Raw genomic sequence first — 20,410 nt, 5'->3', positions numbered from 1 at the left:
CCCCCACTTCGGCATAAGCAAAAACGCGTCGTTCCAATTCGGAGGGTTTTTTTAACAAAAGAAAAACCTTTCAACGATGGTTAAAACTATTAAATGCTTGGCGAGGCCAACCCCAAGCATTATTTTAAAAGGATTTCAGGGCTTTTTTTTTTATATATAAATGGCTTGGCAGTCTCTGAACAAAGACGTCGCACGGGAATTGCAAACCAAAAGTCACTGGGTATAAATTTCAGGTGGAAAAAGAAAAAAGTGGGGGGGTGGCGATTTTTAAAACAAAAAGCACGAGGCAATTCCAAGCCGAACGTGGTTTTGCTCCTCGTCCTGCCAAAAACCAAGACAGTTTTGATTTTTTTGGGGGGGGGATCCCCCCCCGAGCTGGACAGTTCAGCAAAACCACCACGAACCGGTGAGACGTTTAGCTGGCTTTTTCACGGCCGTCAGAGGGGGAACATCAGCTGCAACGCTTCTCCCCAGTTTCTCACCCGAACTGGACACAGGATCCCAGCTGCACCAGGGCTAAATGCAGCATAAAAATCACCTCTCTGCACCGCCGCTGGATTTAGGGTTTTGCTACCTTAAGGTGGTTTGTTCCCACTGCCCTCCCCAGAATCAGCTGCCCACAGCTCCACAGGATGGGCATCACCGATCCAGCACAGCTCCTGGCCCCCACCAGGGGCAGTGAGACCCCCACACGGAGGGGGGAGCTGGGAGATGAGCTATGGGGCCGGCAGACTGACCTGGATCAGCCCAGAGAGAAGAGCCCCCCCCGACCCGACCCCACCCCACAGCCCCAGGCGGGCTCAGGACCAGCCCCATCCAGGCCTTGTTTGCTGAACTGAAAGTGTGATAGCAAACGGGGCCTGTGTGACTCAGCACTTCCCTGGGGCCGGGCTGGAAATGGCTAGAATGGAACCCAGGAGTCCTGGCTCCCAGCCCCCCCTGCTCTAACCACTCGCCCCCACTCCTCTCCCAAAGCCGAGGAGAGACCCCAGGAGTCCTGGCTCCCAGACCCCCCTGCTCTAACTACTAGCCCCCACTCCCCTCCCAGAGCTGGAGAGAGAACCCAGGTGTCCTGCCTGCCACCCGACACGGCCCCAGGCCTGTTACAAACATCCTGGCAGAGGCCCCAGAGACCTGGCCGCTCCCAGCCCCAGGTGTCTGTAGCCAGCAGACCCTGGATTCTCCCACCCAGAGCATGTGTGTTATTGTAGGGTCTCTCTCTCTCTCTCTCTCTCTGGTTCTGTGGGCCCCCTCCAGAGCAGGCCAATGGGGCTCATCTCCACACCACCGGCCCCAGGACTGACATCAGAGACAGTCCTCGCCTTCCCCCCCAACAAGATGACAGAGAGGGTGGGGGCAGGGGCCCCAAATATTGGCCCCCGCAGAGCCATTCAACTATCTAGGGAGATGGCTACATAGAGGGGGTGAGTTAGGGGGTTGGGGGAGGCCAATACAGGTAATATCGGGCCTGGTTGAGTGGTTATGGGAGGGGACTGGGAGCCAGGACTCTTGGGTTCTCTCCCTGGCTCTGGGAGGGGAGTCGGGGCTAGTGGTTAGAGCGGGGGAGGGGGTTGGGCTGGGAGCCCAGACAACTGATTCAAAAACAGTCCCAAAGCTGCCATGTGGCGGGTTTGGAAATGAACCATTCCCCAGCCCACCCAGGCCCTGGCCCTGTCACGATGCTTCGTTTCCTCAGTTCTCGCTCAGGAGAAGTGGGGGGCGGGTTTGGTTCGGTTTGGTTTAAAAGGAAACGGTCCATCACGGAAACGAGTCTTTCAGGCGGCCCCCAGCGAGCCGCTCGGGAGTTCAGCCCCCACTGCCCTGCTGCAAGTCTCTTTCCCTGCTGCCCCACTATGCCTCAGTTTCCCCAGCTCGAAAACAGGGATAACGATCCAGACCCCCCCTTTCAGAGGTGCCGATTAAACGTGCTGGATCCAACAAGAGTTTCGTGATTTTGTTGCCTCCATGGGCCCGGATCAAACAGGAAAAGGCAGCTGATTTATTTTTGTTTTTTGGCGGGGGGGGGAAGGGGGTTTAGTGACACCCCTTTTCTTCTGGGATTGGACAGCAGTGGAGGCTGGGGGTGAGTGGTTCAGCCACCAGGAGACACTGGCTAATTTAGGCCAGCTCTGGAAATCCGTGTTGGGAAAGGAAGCAGGTGATCTTAGAAGAAGGCAGCTGGGTTTTACAGGAAACCGACAGTCAGAGTTGCAGGGGGTAGGAAAGAGGAAACAGTGGGGCAAAGAGATCAGAGTGCAATGGGGGCAGGCGGGGGGAGAACCCAGGAATCCTAGCTCTCAACACAACCCCACTGTAACCACTAGGCCCAACTCCCCTCCCAGAGCCAAGGAAAGAACCCAGGAGTCCTGGCTCCCAGACCCCCCCACCATCCGAGAATGCAACCCCCTCAGCATTCACTCTCACCCCTCAACTCATCACATCCGTTCTCAGCCCTGATTCCCCCAGCTCCATGCGACCCAACAGAACCTCCCCCAATTCTCCCCCCAGCCATCAACCCCCTCCCAAAAAACTCACCCCTTCTGCAGCCAGCTCCATCTGCACAGCAGCCAGTTCTCTACACCCCAAGAGCAGAAGAAAACGGCAGGAAGTGATCTGTGGCTGTAATTTTTCTTCTCCCACCCCTCCCCTTTCTGCTGGGCCAGCTGATCCTGGCTCAGGGCTTTGGAGAATGTAAAGAAAGAAGAAAAAAAACCCAAACAAAACGATTTAAAAAAAACCCAAAAGCGACTCAAACAATAACAAAAAGGGCTTGTAAAAGTTTCACGTCTGCCTCCCTCTCTTGCTGGGAAAAAAATGACCCAGTCGCCCTCTCCAAGCCAACTTCTCAGCTGGCTGAAAAGTACCTTGCCTTGTCTTTTTTTCCCCCTTCATTCCCTGCCCGTCACCCTTTTCTGCGCCTCCCCCTTTCTGGCCACCCCTTGCCCTGAGTCATGATGTGAAACATTTTCTGGTTCCTTCTGCCAAAGTAGTTGCAATAAATTGGTTGCACGGCTTTCACTTTCCTTTTCCCAGTCACTGGGCGGAGCGGAGGCCGGAATGGGTTTAAATGAAAAAGAAATTGAGATGATGGCTCATTTTTTTATTTTCTGGGAAGGCCAATTTCCCACAAAAGAAATGGGTGAATTGAGTTTTGATTTAAAGAGATTCAGGGGATTGCTTTGGGCAAAGGTCACTGGAAAGAAATGTGCAAATTTAGGTTTAATTGAAATAATTCAGCTGAGCACGGATTCCTTGGGTCAAATTCACTAGGAAGAAATGTCCACATTTTAGATTTAATAAAAAACAAAATTGAGATGTTCCCTGATGTTTTGGGTCAGTTTGACTCACGCAAAATGTACAAATTTAGGTTGAATTTCAAATAAATCAAGATTAAAATTGATTCGTTGTGTCAATTTCACTTGAAAGCGATGTGTGCATTTAGTTTTAATTTTCAAATATTGAGCAGATGGCTGATTTGGGAGGAGGGTCAATTTCACGTGAAAGAAATTCACAAATCGAGTTGCATTGAAAGAAGTATTATTTGGTAAGTTTTTGCAGAGTTTTGACGGGAGGGAAAAAAGTCTTTTTTTAAACGCTGAAATAATGTAAGCCCTTTGATGGGGTACCACAGAGTGATCTGGGGAAACAAGTTGCCTGTAACTGGAGCCCAGAAGCAGGACTGGGAACAGAACCCAGCAGTCCGAGGCCCAGTCCAGCCGCTGGGTCATGCTTAAATGGAAACAGCTCCAAAATATTTTCTCCCCGACTCTGAGAACATTTCAAGAGCGATCTCCCATTGAGACAAATGACAAGAATGATGGCTTGCGAGCTGAGTGGGTCCTGAATGATCCGGACGTTTAAAACTATTTGTATTGATGTCTCTGTACGTGCCTAACAGCCCTCCTCAGGGCCCCACTGCGCTCGGGGCTGTACAAACAGAACAAAGAACTTACGGCCTATGTGAAGTTAATCTCGGCTCAAGATATGAAATTTTCCACTTGGTCGGCTCCGATCTGGCCCCCTGTGATTTTCTGTCACTTTAGATTTCACAGTCACAACACCTTGCTCTCATCTGCCGATTTCCAGGCCCTTTTTTACACATGATCCCCCACTTAACAGATGGGGAAACTGAGGCAGAGACTGGTGGCTTTACCGAAAGTCACCCAGCAGCCAAGTCGGGAATAGAACCCAGGTGTCCTGGCTCTATCGGGTTCCTTAGTACATAACACACCAAAATCCCAGTGGCTTCCACATCCCCTGACATAGAATCATAGATCATAGAATCATAGAATATTAGAGTTGGAAGGGACCTCAGGAGGTCATCTAGTCCAACCCCTGCTCAAAGCAGGACTAACCTCTGCTATATCATCCCAACCAGGGCTTTGTCAAGCCGCAGCTTAAAAACCTCTAAGGATGGAGATTCCACCACCTCCCTAGGTAACCCATTCCAGTGCTTCACCACCCTCCTAGTAAAAAACTTTTTCCTAATGTCCAACCTAGACCTCCCTCCCTGCAACTTGAGACCGTTGCTCCTTGTTCTGTCATCTGCCACCACCGAGAACAGCCTAGCCCCATCCTCCCTAGAACCCCCTTTCAGGTAGTTAAAGGCCGCTATCAAATCCCCCTCACTCTTCTCTTTTGCAGACTAAACAAGCCCAGTTCCCTCAGCCTCTCCTCATAAGTCCTGTGCTCCAGCCCCCTAATCATTTTGGTTGCCCTCCGCTGGACTCTCTCCAACTTGTCCACATCCTTTTTGTATTGGGGGGCCCAAAACTGGACACAATATTCTAAATGCGGCCTCACCAATGCCGAATAGAGGGGAATAATCACTTCCCGTGACCTGCTAGCAATGCCCCTCCTAATGCAGCCCAATATGCCATTGGCCTTCTTGACAACCAGGGCACACTGCTGACTCATATCCAGCTTTTTATCCACCGTTACCCCCAGGTCCTTTTCTGCAGAGCTGCTGCCCAGCTCGTCGGTCCCCAGTCTATAGCTGTGCATGGGATTCTTTCTTCCTAAGTGGAGGACTCTGCACTTTTCTTTGTTGAACCTCATTAGATTTCTTTTGGCCCAATCCTCCAGTTTGTTTAGGTCACTCTGTATCCTATCCCTACCTTGCAGGGTATCTACCACTCCCCCAGCTTAGTGTCGTCCGCAAACTTGCTGAGGGTGCAATCTACCCCATCCTCCAGATCATTAATAAAGATGTTGAACAAAACCGGCCCCAGGACCGACCCCTGGGGAACTCCGCTTGTGACCGGCTGCCAGCTAGACATGGAGCCATTGATCACTACTCGTTGAGCCCTATGCTCTAGCCAGTTCACTATCCATTTTATAGTCCATTCATCCAACCCATACTTCTTTAACTTGCTGATAAGAATACTGTGAGAAACCGTATCAAAAGCTTTGCTAAAGTCAAGGTATATCACATCCACCGCCTTCCCCACATCCACAGAGCCAGTCACCTCATCATAGAAAGCAATCAGGTTGGTCAGGCATGACTTTCCCTTGGTGAATCCGTGTTGACTGTTCCTGATCACCTTCCTCTCTTCCAAGTGCCTTAAAATGGATTCCTTAAGGACCTGCTCCATGATCTTTCCAGGGATTGAGGTGAGGCTGACCGGTCTGTAGTTCCCCGGATCCTCTTTCCTCCCTTTTTTGAAGATGGGCACTATATTTGCTTTTTTCCAGTCCTCAGGGACCCCCCCTGTTGCCACGAGCTTTCAAAGATAATAGCCAATGGCTCTGAAATCACCTCAGCCAACTCCCTCAGCACCCTGGGGTGCATTGCATCCGGCCCCATGGACTTGTGAATGTCCAATCCTTCTGAATAGCCTTGAACCTGTTCCTTCAGCACTGCAGGATGTTTGCCTCCTTCCCATTCTGTGCCACCCAGTACAGCAGTCTGGGAGCTGATCTTGTCTGTGAAGACAGAGGCAAAAAAGGCATTGAGTACCTCAGCTTTCTCCACATCCTCCGTCACTAGGTCGCCTCCCTCTTTCTTTAAGGGGCCTACACTTTCCCGAATCTTCCTCTTGTTGGCAACATGCCTGTAGAAACCCTTTTTGTTCCCCTTCACGTCCCTTGCTAGCTGCAACTCCAATTGCGCTTTGGCCTTCCTCATTTCATTCCTGCACGTTCGAGCAGTGTTTATATAATCCTCCCTAGTCATCTGACCAAGCTTCCACTTCTTGTAAGCTTCTTTTTTGCGTTTAAGTTCACCAAGGACATCTTTGTTAAGCCAAGCTGGACGCCTACCATATTTGCTATTCTTCTTTCCGCACATCGGGATGGTTTGCTCTTGTGCCCTCAATAAGGTCTCCTTAAAATACAGCCAGCTCTCTTGGGTTCCTTTCCCCCTCATATTAGCCTCCCAGGGAATCCTGCCCATCAGTTCCCTGAGGGAATCAAAGTCCGCTTTTCTGAAGTCCATGGTCCGTATCCTGCTGTTCCCCTTTCTTCCTTTCATCAGGATCCTGAACTCGACCATCTCATGGTCACTGCTGCCTAGGTTGCCACCCACTTCTACTTCCCCTACCAAATCTTCCCTGTTTGTGAGCAGCAGGTCAAGAGAAGCACGGCCCCTAGTTGGTTGCTCCAGCACTTGCACCAGGAAATTGTCTGCAACACTCTCCAAAAACTTCCTGGATTGTTTGTGCTCTGCTGTATTGCTCTTCCAGCAGATGTCAGGGTGATTGAAGTCTCCCATGAGAATCAGGCCCTGTGAACTGGAAACTTTCCCCAGTTGAGTAAAGAAAGCCTCATCTACCTCATCCTCCTGGTCTGGTGGTCTGTAACAGACACCCACCACGACATCACGCTTATTGTTCTTGCTTCTAAGCTTAACCCAGAGACACTCAACTGACTTAGTCAACTGACTTAGTCAATTTAGTCGGGGTGGGTCCTGCTTTGAGCTGGGGGCTGGTCTAGACACCTCCCGGGGTCCCTCCCAACCCTCCTCTTCCAGGATTCTGTGATCAGAAGCTCAGACTAGAACCCAGGAGTCCGGGCCCCCAGTCCAGCAATCGGGTCACACTGACTGTACACGAGTTTAACTTTAAGCATGTGCATGGTGCCAGTGGGCGGCGGCATGTGTGTGTGTGTGTGTCAGGGTCCAGGATCAGCCAGGTTAAAAACAGCAAGGAGGAATATTGAAATCCAGGCCTCAGTACGGCAAAGACCCTGCGCATGTGAAGAGGTCACACCAGCCAGGCAGCTAGAGGGAGGATCTCCTGGGCCAGCGCTGAGCATCGGCCCCTGCTGTCCAGTGTCCAGCTGTGGCTGAGCTGTAGAGAAAAGTAAAACAAAATCCCAGCTACGTCCAGCCAACTGTGCATTGGGGGAAACATTCCTTCCTGACCCCCGCTGGTGACCAGATGACGCCCTGAAGCATGTGTGTGAATATTGGCAACCTTTTCTGAAGGGTCCACGTCTGACAGAAACAGGCTTTTCTTTAGAAATCAAAACAAAGCAATGTCCCTTTCCATGCAGTGTTGGGGTGGGGGAATGGATTTTCACATCCTGCAAATATTTTTGAGAGGCTGAAATATTTTCTGCCCTATCTCAAATTGGGACAAAAAAAATGTCAAAGGCTGGAAAATCTTCGCTGACCAAAAAACAAAATGAAAAGTTCACTCCGGATCTGTTGAAAGGTTCAGGTTGGATTTTGACATTCTCTCTTCTCTCAGCTTTTTTCTTCGCTTCAATTCGGAAATGAAAAAGACATTTCAGATGAGAAACAAGCTGGAGTTTTTTGCTCTGCTTTGATAAATGTCGAAACCAAACCGATTTTGGTGATTTCGAAGCTGTTCTTCCGCAACATTTATTTGAATTGGGAAATTCGTCACCCCTGACCCTGTTTTAGGAGCGGTTCCAGAATTGAGAAATCCGCTTTTTTTTTTTAACAAAAACAAAGAGGCGTCGAACAATTCCCAACCGGCTCCATTTACACCTCATAGACTGCAGCACCCGTTCCCGCCGTGTCGAGGGATCCGTGCTGAAAGACGAGGAATAGGAGCTATAAACAAACCTCCGCAATCTTCTTGAGAATCTCAGCTCGCTTTTAAGGAGGGGGGAAGAAAAAAAAAAGCAAGTCTCCGGATGTGCAGCGAAAACCTTCAAATTGTGCCCTGAGCGTCAGCGACGCTGCCTGAGTCTGCCGAGAGCCTGCGCCTGTCGCTGTGCGAGCAGGGAGCTGCCTCGAGTATAAGCAATGCAGAGAGGTCAGCCACAGGGTCCGTCGTCCGTGTATGGGCGTGGATCCCACCGGGTGGGGCGAGGAGAGACTGGGAATGTGAATCCCGCTGCCCCCTCACTCCTGACCCACAGCCCCCTGCTAGCCCAGCCCTGGGCTCCCCCCAGCTCTGCTGGTGCCCCTCAATCCCAAGCCGCAGCCCCTTGGAGTCCTGGCCCTGAGCCCCGGTTCTTCCCATGCTGGGCCGCACTGGGAAATCGTTGAGTTTCGTTTCAGGAGACAAGCCGCCCGGGGGCTCCAGGAAAGGGAAAATTGCCCCGGCCGACTGGATCTCGGCCAGTGGGATCGACTCTGAAGGAGGCAATTTCCCAGCAGCAAGAACTGTCCGGAGAGGGAACCAGCCTGAAGGAAGGGGCCGTGGGGCCGGCCCTGGGGGGAACCCTCCCCACACACACATGCCTGGGGGCGTTGCAGTTATCACTGCTGTGATACAGAGCAGGGAACTGAACCCAGGAGACCTGGCCCTGCCCAGCACCAGACGCTGGCCTAGCAATTGGAAACCGAAACTCTGCCCGTGGAGGAGGTTGGGAGATCGGAGATTGTGGAGTCCGGGGGGCTGGTGTGAGGGGGAAGGGGTGACTGGCCCCACACACAAACACACAGAGATCTGTCACACACACACAGATCTCTCTCACGCACACGCCACACTCAGATCTAGCAACTCACCAAGATTTCATGCAGACCCACAAACTCCACACACAGACCCACAAAGACCCACATGCTCCACAGACAGCTCTCACAGACTCACAAATACACCAGCATACACACAGACCCCACACACAGATCTCACACAGACACACACCAGCACACACATACAGACCCACAAGCGCCATACACAGATCTCACACAGACCTACAAACACACCAGCACACAAACACCACACACAGACACACAAACACACCAGCACACACAGAGACCCACAAACACACCAGCACACCCCCACAAACACCACACACAACCCCACAAACACACCAGCACACACACCCACACAGACCACAAACACACAGCTCTCACGCATTCAAATCGCACGCCCCAAACACATGCAGAGAGTACAGACACGCCTCTCTCCCTCACACACACCAGACACAGAGACTCACAAAAAACACCCAAATTGAACACACCGACACAGAAAGGCACCCAATGGCTCACGAACCCACAGATCTCTCTCCCGCAGACCCGCAAAGACACGCCCGGCGTCAGAGGACCCACAGATGGCTGTTTTGAGCAAAGACCTAGCCCAACTAACTCACACAAACTCAACAAATAACCCTTACACACCTGAAACGTAAAACATTCCACGCGTCCGAGCACAGGGCTAGAAAGGACTGTTGTGGGAGCTATAAAGGCAGCGCCGCAAGGGAAAGCTGGAAACCGTGAAATACGCACTAAGGTAGAAAAAGCAAAGATAAAACCTTGCACCTTCTGCAGGATGATTTAGCTAGTGCACTTCAAGCAAAGCGGACTAAAGCCCGAATCCCCGAAACCAAGTGTGACCCGTCCATGCCCAGGGCAGCCACTTGAAAATGCCAAGGGCAGGGCAGGCTGTAAAAGGGAGCAGATTCTCCCAGCGCTGGTGGGTGGCACTGAAGCCAGACTTCCCAACCAGCCACAAACTGCGCTTCTGAATCCCCACAGAAGCCAGTCCACAAATACACACAGCCCCTTCACTGCATGTCAGCCTCTGGCTCCCAAATCAGCACTAGGTCCAGTAAAGAGACCAGTTATTTAAACTCTCTGCTCTTTACCAAAAAGGTTCCCTCTGACCCCAAGGGGTCACCCACAGTTACCAGTTCAATATAAGTTTGGATCTTACCCAAAATCCCACGCTGCCAGCCAATCCTTCAGTAACTAAACTAAAGGTTTATTGTAAAAAGAAAGAAAGAAACCATGAGAGAAATGTTAAAGGGTCAAAGCAAATCAGATACATACAGATGATTGAAAGTCCAGATACATCCAGTTTCTGGGAGAATTGTGGAGTTGCAGACTTGTACAGTTCCTCTGGTGTGCACCCAGTATCTGGATGGGCCTCAGTCCTTTGTTCACAGCTTCAGTTGCAGATGACTGGATTCAGACGTAGATAGGTGTCTGGAGCTGAGTCCCGACTGAAAGACAAAATGGATTCCCCAGGCCTTTGCCTTATACACCCTCTGGCCCTGGCCATGCGGTTTGTAGGGTTTTACAGGAACTAAAATGGAGTCCCGAGCCACAGGGGCCAGTCCTGGTGCCTCACCAGGTGTATCTCCGGCTTCTCCCCCTGGGCCCCTTGCACCTGGGGATATCTTAATAGGCTATTGTTCTGCATCCATCCTGGCTGAGTCATTACTCAGACAGCACCATCTGAAATACAGATACATCAAATACATCCATAACTTCCAGTTCACACACCACACATGAACATAAACATCGTCATCTGACGTAGCACACTGCAGCCTTTCTGGCGGTGCCTGGCATGGCCTATCCTACAGGAATTCCTATCATTTTGACAGATTGAAGTCAAACAATGTAACAAACGTCCCCATCTACCCAGCACGACACCATGTGAGCTACTCACAGGCAACCGACCACAAAGGTTACGAACCGTCTCCGTGGCGAAAGACCAGTCAGTAGAGGTGCAAAGCCTAAGGAAGTCGGTGATAGCTGGTTGCTCAGTGAAAGAATTCCAGTTCTACCTTCAACCCTGCTAGAAACAAGGCAAGGTCCCGACAGCGAGATTGAAGAGCTATTCGGTCAGGGTACAGCCCGACTGGAAAAGGATACAAGCCACCGCTAAAGAAAGCGCTAAAGCTAGCCCGCAATAAATATCAACCAAAGCTGTCATTCCCCAAATCACAGCAAGCCACTCGACCCCAGCGAAGAATTCATACTAAAAACAAGTAACAAGAACGAAACTCTTCTTTAAAGCACTCAGTTAAATCAGTTCAGATCAACCACTGATGATCAACACCCTGGATTATAAAAGGAATAAGGCTAAACGCGCCCGATAAACCGAACTGTGAACCCAACTCAGGAGCGCACACAAGAGAGATTAAAATTTGTAAAAGGAACTGGGCAAACAAGAGCCCGGCTGTTTACCAGAAACATAACCCCTAGCGTTAGGGGTGACGCCTGCCCTGTTGTTGGCCAAAATCTTGATTTTGAAAAAGACATGAAAGAACAGAGCCACAAACACCCCCCCACCCCCCCCACCCCGTTCCTACCAAAAGGCACTTCAGCCTGACACACTGTAACTTTAATCAAAAGTTAAAACCTCACCTGACTCTGATTGTTTTACCCTTTTATATATTCCCTTACTTTCTATACGTCTAGCTGTTTTAAGACCATTTTATCTGTTAATTTTACTATTTACCCACTTTCAATATACCTACCTAACTGTAAAAGATACTGGCAAAAATGAAATAAGGTTTGCTCTAAAAATAATATGTAAGTTCTTCAGCTAGGAGTTGGCCCTGAGTGATTGAAGTGTGAATGGCTGAGCAATTGAGTTGGGTGTAGACAGGAAGTGTGATTGAACAATTGGTCTGAGTGAGGGATATCAAAACAGACATGAAGAAAACACCAGCCTCACCTAAAACGCTTGAGGGAAGAAGAAAGGAGCAAAGATGATCAAATGGCCGAAGAGGAGCCCACCCTGATAACTTTGGAGCCAGCACATTTCAAAGGACAAAATCTGATCAGGCTTGCAAGAATGTGGGTGACTGAGAATCACACCAAGAATGCAGTTGCAGCATGACAATGCAAAACCCATAGACTGACATGGGTCTTTTCCCTATAAAATGGGACAAGAAGATGAAGGCTGGAGGTTCGAGTCTACAACATCACATCAGCCAGGAGCACCGATGCGCATCGGCAGAACCTTGCTCCTCATCCTCATGCTCTAGTCACCTGGCCAGTGACTATCACGAGCACCAAGAGGCTGGTAACTATGACATCTGGAAGATCCCTGTGTATGTTTGTCTGTCTCCCTGTCTGCGTATGCGTGTAAGTGTGAATGAAAGCATCAGTTGAAACGTGTCTCTGTAATTGTAGTATTGATATAATGTTAATACTGTTTTCCTAGTGTTTACATTATTATTAATGCTATTTCACTAAGTAGAGCACAATATTAATGTTATTACAGTGTTGATACTTTTCTTTTCTTTGATACTATTTCCCAAGTTTCTGTGTTCACAATAAATGTGGCTTGTTGCCTTATCCCCTGAAAGATCCTGTGATATTTGTTATTTGGGTAACACTGTGACATTGTTTAACGGCCACGGTATCCTGTCAACTGACTTACTTATCTACAAATCAACAGCGCCCACGTCACTTGACTCTTACTTTCGGTCAGGACGACCTCGGAGAACCACAAAACCTCCGAAAAAGAATATACTTCTTACCGAGAACTGCAGATCTAAGTGCCTTCGGCAGAGCGATCTGATACACTCCATCAACGAACCGAGCTGCCCAGGGATAACGGCGCACGCCCCTCTTAGAGTCCACATCAACGATGGGGGTTTACGACCTGGATGATGTAGCCGCGACGAAGAGTTTGTCTGTTCAACGCTGAACAGTCCCACGTGATCGGAGTTCAGACCAGAGCAATCCAGGTCGCTTTCTATCTGTGTCGGTAGATTTCCTAGTACACAAGGATCGAAAACATGCAGCCCATGTTCAAAAACACACTGCACCTTGCGTTAGTGAAGAAAACTCAACAAATTACAAGGACAAAGTACTTACAAAACCCCTTAAAACAGGGTGCATTGGGGTGGCCGAGCCAGGTATGAATGCAAAAGGCCTAAACCTTTAGCCAGGGGTTCAATCCCCCTCGCCAATCACAAAGTGTGCCTTCCCAGTCTACTACCATAATCCCAGTTCTCATCTCATCTCAGGAGCCTTCCGTACCTTAACGGAACAAAAAATCCGGCATAGCTGGCCACTGTGGTCTGCTTTCAACCCCTGGCAGACGGGATAAAACTATTTCTTAAAGAACCCATCTACCCCAACAACGCCTCCATAACACTCCGCACTTTAGCCTCAGTATTAGCCCTGTTACCAGCCCTATCGATTTGACTACCCCTTCCACTACCCACCCTTTATCTGACTTCAACCTAAGACTCCTCTTTCTAATTCCTATGTCCAGCTTTATAGTTTACTCTCTTTTATGATCCGCCTGGGCATCAAATTCAAAATACGCCCCGCTAGGAGCCCTACGAGCAGCGGCCCAAACCATCTCTTCCAAGGTACCCTAGGTATTATCTTAGCATCGCTAATCGTATTCTCCGGTGGTTTTAACATACAAACGTTTACCAGAACACAAGAACCAATATACCTCATCTTCTCTGCCGGACCATTAATAATAATAGGATGCATCTCCACCCTAGCAGAAACTAACCGAGCGCCATCTGACCTCACCGAAAGGGAATCGGATCTAGTGTCAGGCTCCAACGTAGAATATGCTTCTGGCCCATTCGCCCTTTTTTTTTTCCTAGCAGGACACATCGACACCTTTATAATAATCACACTTATACACAGCCGTTCTAGTCCTTAACCCGAGCATTCTTAACATCAGACCAGAACTTTTCTCGCTCTGTGTACGCAACCCATCGCCATTTCTGGCCTCCCACCCATACTATAGGACACGGGCCCAAAATACGAGGATCACCTTGATAGGGTGAAAAATAGAGGCTAAAATCCTCTCGGCTCCTTAGAAAAACAGGACTCGAACCTGCCCCAAAGAGATCGAAACTCTCCGTACTTCCACTACGCGGCGTTCTAGTAAAGTCAGCTAACCAAGCCATCAGGCCCGTACCCTGACAACGTGGTTAAAACCCTTCCTCTGCTAATGAGCCCCCTCGCAAAGGGGATTATCACACTAAACCTAAGCCTCGGTCCACTGCTTACAGCATCAAGGAATCACCGCATGACGCAAGCTAGAGATTAGCGCCCTGTTGATCATCCCGCTTAGAGCTCAGCGACGTCACCCAGAGCGAGCGAAGCCTCCGCTAAATGTTTCCTCACACAAGCAGCCGCTTCAAGCCTAGCATTGCTTCCCAGCGTCATAAACGCCTGGACTCTGGGCCAATGAGACACAAGACTTGTATATAACAACACCTCATGTGCACCACTTACAGCAGCCCTAGCCTGGGTCTAGACCCATGTCCCCTCTGACTCCCCAAAGCCCTTCAAGTCACCACCCTAAGAGCGGCACCACCGCGTGCGACTTGACAAACCCAGCCCCTTAGCCCTGCTACTAACGCCATCCCCACACCTAAGGACGTCGGTGCAGCTAGCACAGGCCCAGCATCGACATGCAGTGGGCGGCGACGGGATTAAAACAAACCCAGCTGTGAACAATTAGAGGGTTCTCCTGAGTCGCCATCTAGGATGAGTATCAGCCTCCTCACATTATCCCCCAGACGTACACCAGTCGCGTTCTACAGAGACTCCCTCCATCTGCAGCCCGCCTCCCAACACTACCTGCACTAGTCTCTGCTATTCAGACAGGACTTAGCAGAACCTTGAACCAGGAGCCGTCCAAGCCCCATCAAAAAAGAGGGAAAGTCGCTTAGTTTCTGCTTCCAGGCCTATATTAGCCTATATCAATTGAATGCAACTCGAACAGCAGAATGAAGCTCAGACCATGGTGGATAAATGAGCTTCGATCCCATGAACATTTTAGTTCTGCCCCCACAAGTTGAGAACTGCCTCAATTGTCCCATCACCCGGCAGACCCATCTATGCCCCGACACCTTGAGAAGTGCACTACGGCTGGCATGGTCTGGGCGACGAGTCCCCGTATTACCAATAAAGAGCCGCCCCACCCTAGAGTTGGCTGCAATTCGCCAGCGGGCGAGGCGTCTCCATATATCCAGCTGTCCCACCCCAGATGTGGCTGCACGTCAGCAGTGGGCTAAGGGTCCCCGTATAACGAACCGCCCCATCCCAGAGCTGGCCGGATCTTGACACTGGTTGAGCGATCCCCATGTAACCAGCTACCTCACCCCATAGCTGGCCACATACCGGAGCAGGCAGGGGTCCCGGTGTAACCAATAACCAACCTGGCCTGGCCCAGCCCGGGATCTCAACTCCAACTCCATCCTGAACGCTCAGGAATCCACCAACGGCCCCCCGGAGCCACACGGATCCCCTGACGTACCTTCGGAGTAGCACAGACACATACAGGTCGTTTCGGAGCCGCAGATGGTCTCCTCGAGCCACACGGACCTAGAGACAAAGGGTCGGATCCGCACGGTCCCGCAGACAGCTCCCAGCGCCGCACTGACAGACAGATGGACCCTCGGAGCTGCCTGGACATACAGATGGAGCCCCGGAGCCGCACGTACCCAGATGGGCACCCTGCACTTCATGGACCCAAGGCCCGACCCACTGATAGAGCCCTGCCCACCGGTGAGAAGCTGGCACCCCTGGGAAGAGTCTGCCTGCGGGCGGGACATTCCCATGGTTGCCAACGACCCCCCCTTTGTCTTGCAGACTATGCCGGGGGCCCAGCCTGTCTCCCCAGCAGGGGGAGGAGGTAGGGGACAGAGACCCCGCCACGCAGCCTAGTCCCTCCCCCCACGGCCGTGCTCACCCTGCTGGGCACTGCCTGGGCCTGGGGGGTGTTGTGAGCTACTTGCTGTGTCACCGGCACCAGGACACCCTGTGTGGGAGGGCCAGCAGGGTCGGGGACCCTGCACCCCACAGAGACCCAGGTAAGGAGGGTAGCGGGGCTGGTGGGGGGGACGGTGCCACCTCCTGGCCGTCACGATGAATGGGCCCCCCCGGGCTGAGCACCCTGCACCCTGATCCACCCTGTTGTTTTCTTCGGGGGGCATGGAGTTGTACTGTCAGTACTGTAATAGAAATGTTTGTAGAGGCCACGGGTGGTTATTGGGGAGGACACATGATTTTAGGGGCTGACCCCGAGGTTTCTGCATCAAGGGAACAGGCCTGAACCAAGAGCATTGATATCGCCCCCAGAGCGATGGAGAGGGCAGCTCTGGTGAAAGGGACCCTACCACTCCCCAGTCATGCAGAGGAAGGGGGGGATGGAAAGGGAATGTGGAGGGGCAGAGGCGCTAGCAGCCACCAGACCCCCCCCATGCGGCACTAGGGGACACCATGCTGCAGGGGGTGGGGACATTGGTGAGAGGGGTGCTGGGGTGCAGGCGGATGGGAGTGTTGTTACTGGGAAGACAGCTTGGCTGCTGGCACCATGTTCGGTGTTGAATTCCCAGCCCCCCAGGGTGATGGCTGGGGGGGGGGGGAGATACTCCAGACAACCCCCTTCTCCTCCCTTGCAGCTCACGGCCGGCCAGCTCGCCTCCACCGCGCGCCCCAGGCCAGAGAATCGGGTCTCTTCCCACGGGACATCCCAGGGTCAGTCCGCTGCATTTCTGCCCGGTCACCTTTCTTCCCAGGCCTCCGGGGCGGACTGACTGGGCCGTGGGGCCTGGACACTGTCCCCACTCCTGACGCTCTCAGACCTCGTCCTGCCCCCGGGGGTCTGGACCCTGGCCCAGCCCGGGAGCTGGTTTACAGCCGCGGTTTGGCTCCCACCTGACCCGGGCTCAGCTCGGTTGTTTATCGCAGTGATTTCTGGCTGCTGCTTGGAGCGGTTCAGAACCGGGCGTGGAAGATTTAAATCAATGCAGGGGGTCGGGTCTGGCTGGGCCACGAATTATTTTGCCGTGACGGGCTGAGGTGCAGCTAAGCAGGACCCCGGTTTCTCTAGACACTCTGAGGTCCCACCGGAAGTTCTCTGAGCCCAAACTCCAGGCCACAGCCCGAGCTCAGAGCGGCCCGACCTCAACGCCCGGCCAAGCACATAGTGCAGAAGCTGAAGCCCCCAGATGACCTGATCCCACCCGGCCCCCAGGAGACGTTTGTCTGCCCCATGGGGAGCGGGGAGTGTTGGCCGCTCAGCGGGTGGGTCTGGTTGGGTGGTTGTTAATCAAGAGAGCAGGGACGCTGCTGTGCGAGGCTCCTTCGCTGGGAAAAGATCCAGCAAACGCACGGGACGGGGCGGGTGGGACACTGGGGATCTCCGCGCCACCCCCAGCTCGGCAGACAGCTGCACTGCGCCAGCCGCTGCGGTCCCCCCCGCAACCATCGTGGGCACGATTCCCCCCCTTCCCAGCTGGGCTGCCAGCTGCCTCCTCCAGCACCCCGCCTCCCTCCTGCCCCCCGCCACCCCCAGGCCTCCCATAACCCCCCCTCTCTGCCCCCCCCTTGCTGACCCCCTTCCGCCTGACAGAGGCAATTGGGGTTTTACACTTTTATTTGACACACACAGTAGAAAAGCAACATGTGCCCCCCCGCCCCGCCCAAGCCATGGGGAGCCTGCGGCCACGCGTGTTGGAGCGTGTTCCCGTGACGGGGGCAGGTGCCCGGCTCAGCTGGTGGGGGGCGAGGTCTCCCTGTCGGAGCCTGGCCTGGACGACGTGCAGATGCCCCGTGTCAGGGCCGGACACCCAGCGCGGACAGTGCACGGCGCAGCGCATCCTCCGGATCCCGGCTCGCGTCCCTCACGTAACCGGCCACCGGCGCCGAGACCCCCTGCCCGGGCGCGCCCCGTCCGCCGGCCGGCACGTGCTGGAGCCCGGCCCGTGCCCGGGGGGCCGAGTGGCTGCTGGCAGCTGCAGCCCGGCTCTTCCAGCGTCACGCGGCCGTCGCCTCGGCGCCATCCGGCCGCCCCGGGGGCCGCGCAGCGGGAGCCCGCGTGGGGCTGCCCCGCCAGCACCTGCGCGGAGGGGGGAGGGAGGGGGTGAGTCTGAGAGACCCCAGCGCCCCTCCCCCCGCCCCGCCCCCTCCACGCGGTGCCCAGCCCTCCCGCTGGATCCCCTCGGTGCCCGCCCGAACTTACCCCGCCCCAGGGTTCTGCCCCGCCCCGACGCCCAATCGGGGGAGGGGCCTTACCCAGGCCCCGCCCCGAACTCCTGCCCCCCCCCCGCGCCCTGGAGCCAGGCGCCGATCTCAGGCTCCAGCCGCGCAGCCGCTCGTTGGCGCCGCCGTCAGGGGCCACCTGGCCCCGCCCAGCCGCCATCCGGGACCGAACCGCGCGCGTGCTGTGTCCGCCCCCGCCCCCGCCCCCGCCCCCTTCCGGCCTCTCCTCGCGCGTGCGCCACACTACGCCCTCCCTCCTCCCCCCGCCTTTTGTCGGCGCGTCGCGCTCCGCCCCTTCCGGCTTCTCTCCGCGAGTGCGCGCCCCCTACACTACAACTCCCGGAGGCCCGCGCGCGCACCCGGGCCTGGCGCACGTGACCCGGAAGCGATGGCGGGACTCGGGTCCCAGCCCACCGCTGTGGAGGCGCCTGTGGGGTCGGCAGCTGGAGCGGCGGGAGGGTGAGACGTGGACCTGCGGGGGCGGGGCCTGTCGCGACATGGGGGGATTTCCCCCCCCCCCCCCGGCCGCGCTGCTATCGCGATACCCGGCCCAGCACAGCAGGGCTGCAGGGTCCCGGTACCGAAGGTCCAGTCCTTGGTTCTGCCGCATGTTCTCGGTGATCCGGATGATCCGCAGCGTCAGCATGTCCTGCTGGAGATCTACAGCCAGAGACAGACCGACTGACCCCGACCGGCAGCCCTGCTAGCCGGGCCCGGCCCCCCCCAGCTCTGCCAGCACCCCTCACGCCAGACCCGCACCCCTGCTAGCCGGGCCCTGGGCCCCCGTAGCCTGACTTTAAGGTGTATTGGTTATTTCATAGGGTTATAGGTTTGCCAGGTGCTTGGATTAGAAGGTTCTTCTCCTAAATCAGGCTCCAGAAGAATTGTATAAGGACCCCCGGGTGTACAACAGGAAGTTCTTACTGATAACTAAATTTGTATAATTTTATAAGTTTTATTAAGATAACATAAAATGATAGACAAATAACTGCTATAGAAAATAAACAATCAAATGGATAATGGATAAGACAATCTTAATTTTAGAGACTCATATAGTATATATATTTCTGTGATATGCTGTGGATTCTTATACTCCCGCCCTTCCCTGGTTGAGAGAGATGTTTGATTCCTCAACTCTTGCGCAAAGGGGTGGAATAAGCACTGCTAGAGAGCTCAGAGCTATAAACTAAGACTACAAATAAGACTAAGTATAGAATAAAGAAGAAATCTTAACACTAACTAAAAGAAGCTTCAAGCAAGAGTAGATGACGATCGCCACAAACAGCTCGATCTTCCCCTTCTTATACCCTAAGAATATGGGTCCTCCTTCTAAGTCCATAGTTGGATTGTCCAAATAGTTCTGTGGGCTACACCCCCAGCTCTGCTGGTGCCCTCACTCCTGACCCGCAGCCCCCCACTGCCTTGCAAGCCCCCTGAGCTTCAGAGTTCAGCTGGGGGCTTTTGAGGCCCAGACCACCAACCCCCAGAAGGGTCTGCAGATCCGCCCGGTGCCCTGGGTCGGGAGGAGCCTCCACGCCCCATTCCGCAGCCCGCCTCCCTGAACCAGCCAGTGATTCCCAGCCCGAGCAGATCAGAGCCTCTGACAGTGGAGAAAAGCCCAGCCACCCATTTCTTCCAGCCCCTCCCCAATTATTGTCGCGTTTGGGCAAGTCGTTTCCTTTCTCTGTGCCTCTGTCTATTCAGACAGTGAGATCTTCAGGAAAAGCGCCTAGGAGGCCCTGATCTCGGTTGGGGGGAAGGGTCTGTGCAGTGCCTGGCACAGTGGGGGCCCCAGTTCTGGCTGGGATCCTTGGTTGCAACCATCATACTAAATCACAATAATAAACACCTACCTCATAGAGCTGCTGAGATGTAGCTCTCAAGAATTGTTGCCACGCAGCGATAAGGTGTCACACCTGTAGACTCAGGACCATTCTCCCCAAAGAACTGGTTCAATTCTGATGGCCTGAGACATTTAAACAGAGGCAAAAGGTCCTAAGAATTGACACTGCCCCAGCCAAGATAGGTGGATGAGAGATAATCTACCAACATGGGGCTTTTCCGTCTCTGGGCCCAATCCAGAACTGATGTAAATCAGGGTCACTCCTCTGAAGTTTACACCCTTCTACAACTCGATGAGAGAACCCCGCAGCCCCTGGAGTTTGACGATATCTGATGTTAGGGTAGAAGACCCAGAAGGCCACTGCTTGGTTTTAGCTTTGTTTCTCTGGGATGTTTCAACAAAGCAGTGTTAAGCCTTGGATTTTTGCTGGTCTGCTTCTTTATTGC

General features: G+C 53.2%; 1 long non-coding RNA gene and 1 pseudogene across 1 annotated transcript; one reads left to right on the top strand and one right to left on the bottom strand.

Moving 5' to 3' along the window:
* Positions 1-12,743: 12,743 nt before the first annotated feature.
* Positions 12,744-13,911, top strand: LOC137162143 (NADH-ubiquinone oxidoreductase chain 1-like; annotated as a pseudogene).
* A 3,614-nt stretch (positions 13,912-17,525) lies between these two features.
* Positions 17,526-18,317, bottom strand: LOC137156899 (uncharacterized). Its single transcript, XR_010920943.1, has 2 exons — positions 18,155-18,317; positions 17,526-17,978 (listed from the first exon to the last, which is right to left on the bottom strand). It is a non-coding gene; the product is annotated as an uncharacterized lncRNA (long non-coding RNA).
* Positions 18,318-20,410: the final 2,093 nt, after the last annotated feature.

The sequence above is a fragment of the Emydura macquarii genome, unplaced genomic scaffold (genome assembly GCF_026122565.2).
Source record: "Emydura macquarii macquarii isolate MOO-44397 ecotype Brisbane River unplaced genomic scaffold, CSIRO-AGI_Emac_v2 contig_306, whole genome shotgun sequence".
Taxonomy (NCBI): Eukaryota; Metazoa; Chordata; order Testudines; family Chelidae; genus Emydura; species Emydura macquarii.
Note: the sequence above shows the minus strand (reverse complement) of the source record. Positions and strands in the feature narration are given on the sequence as shown.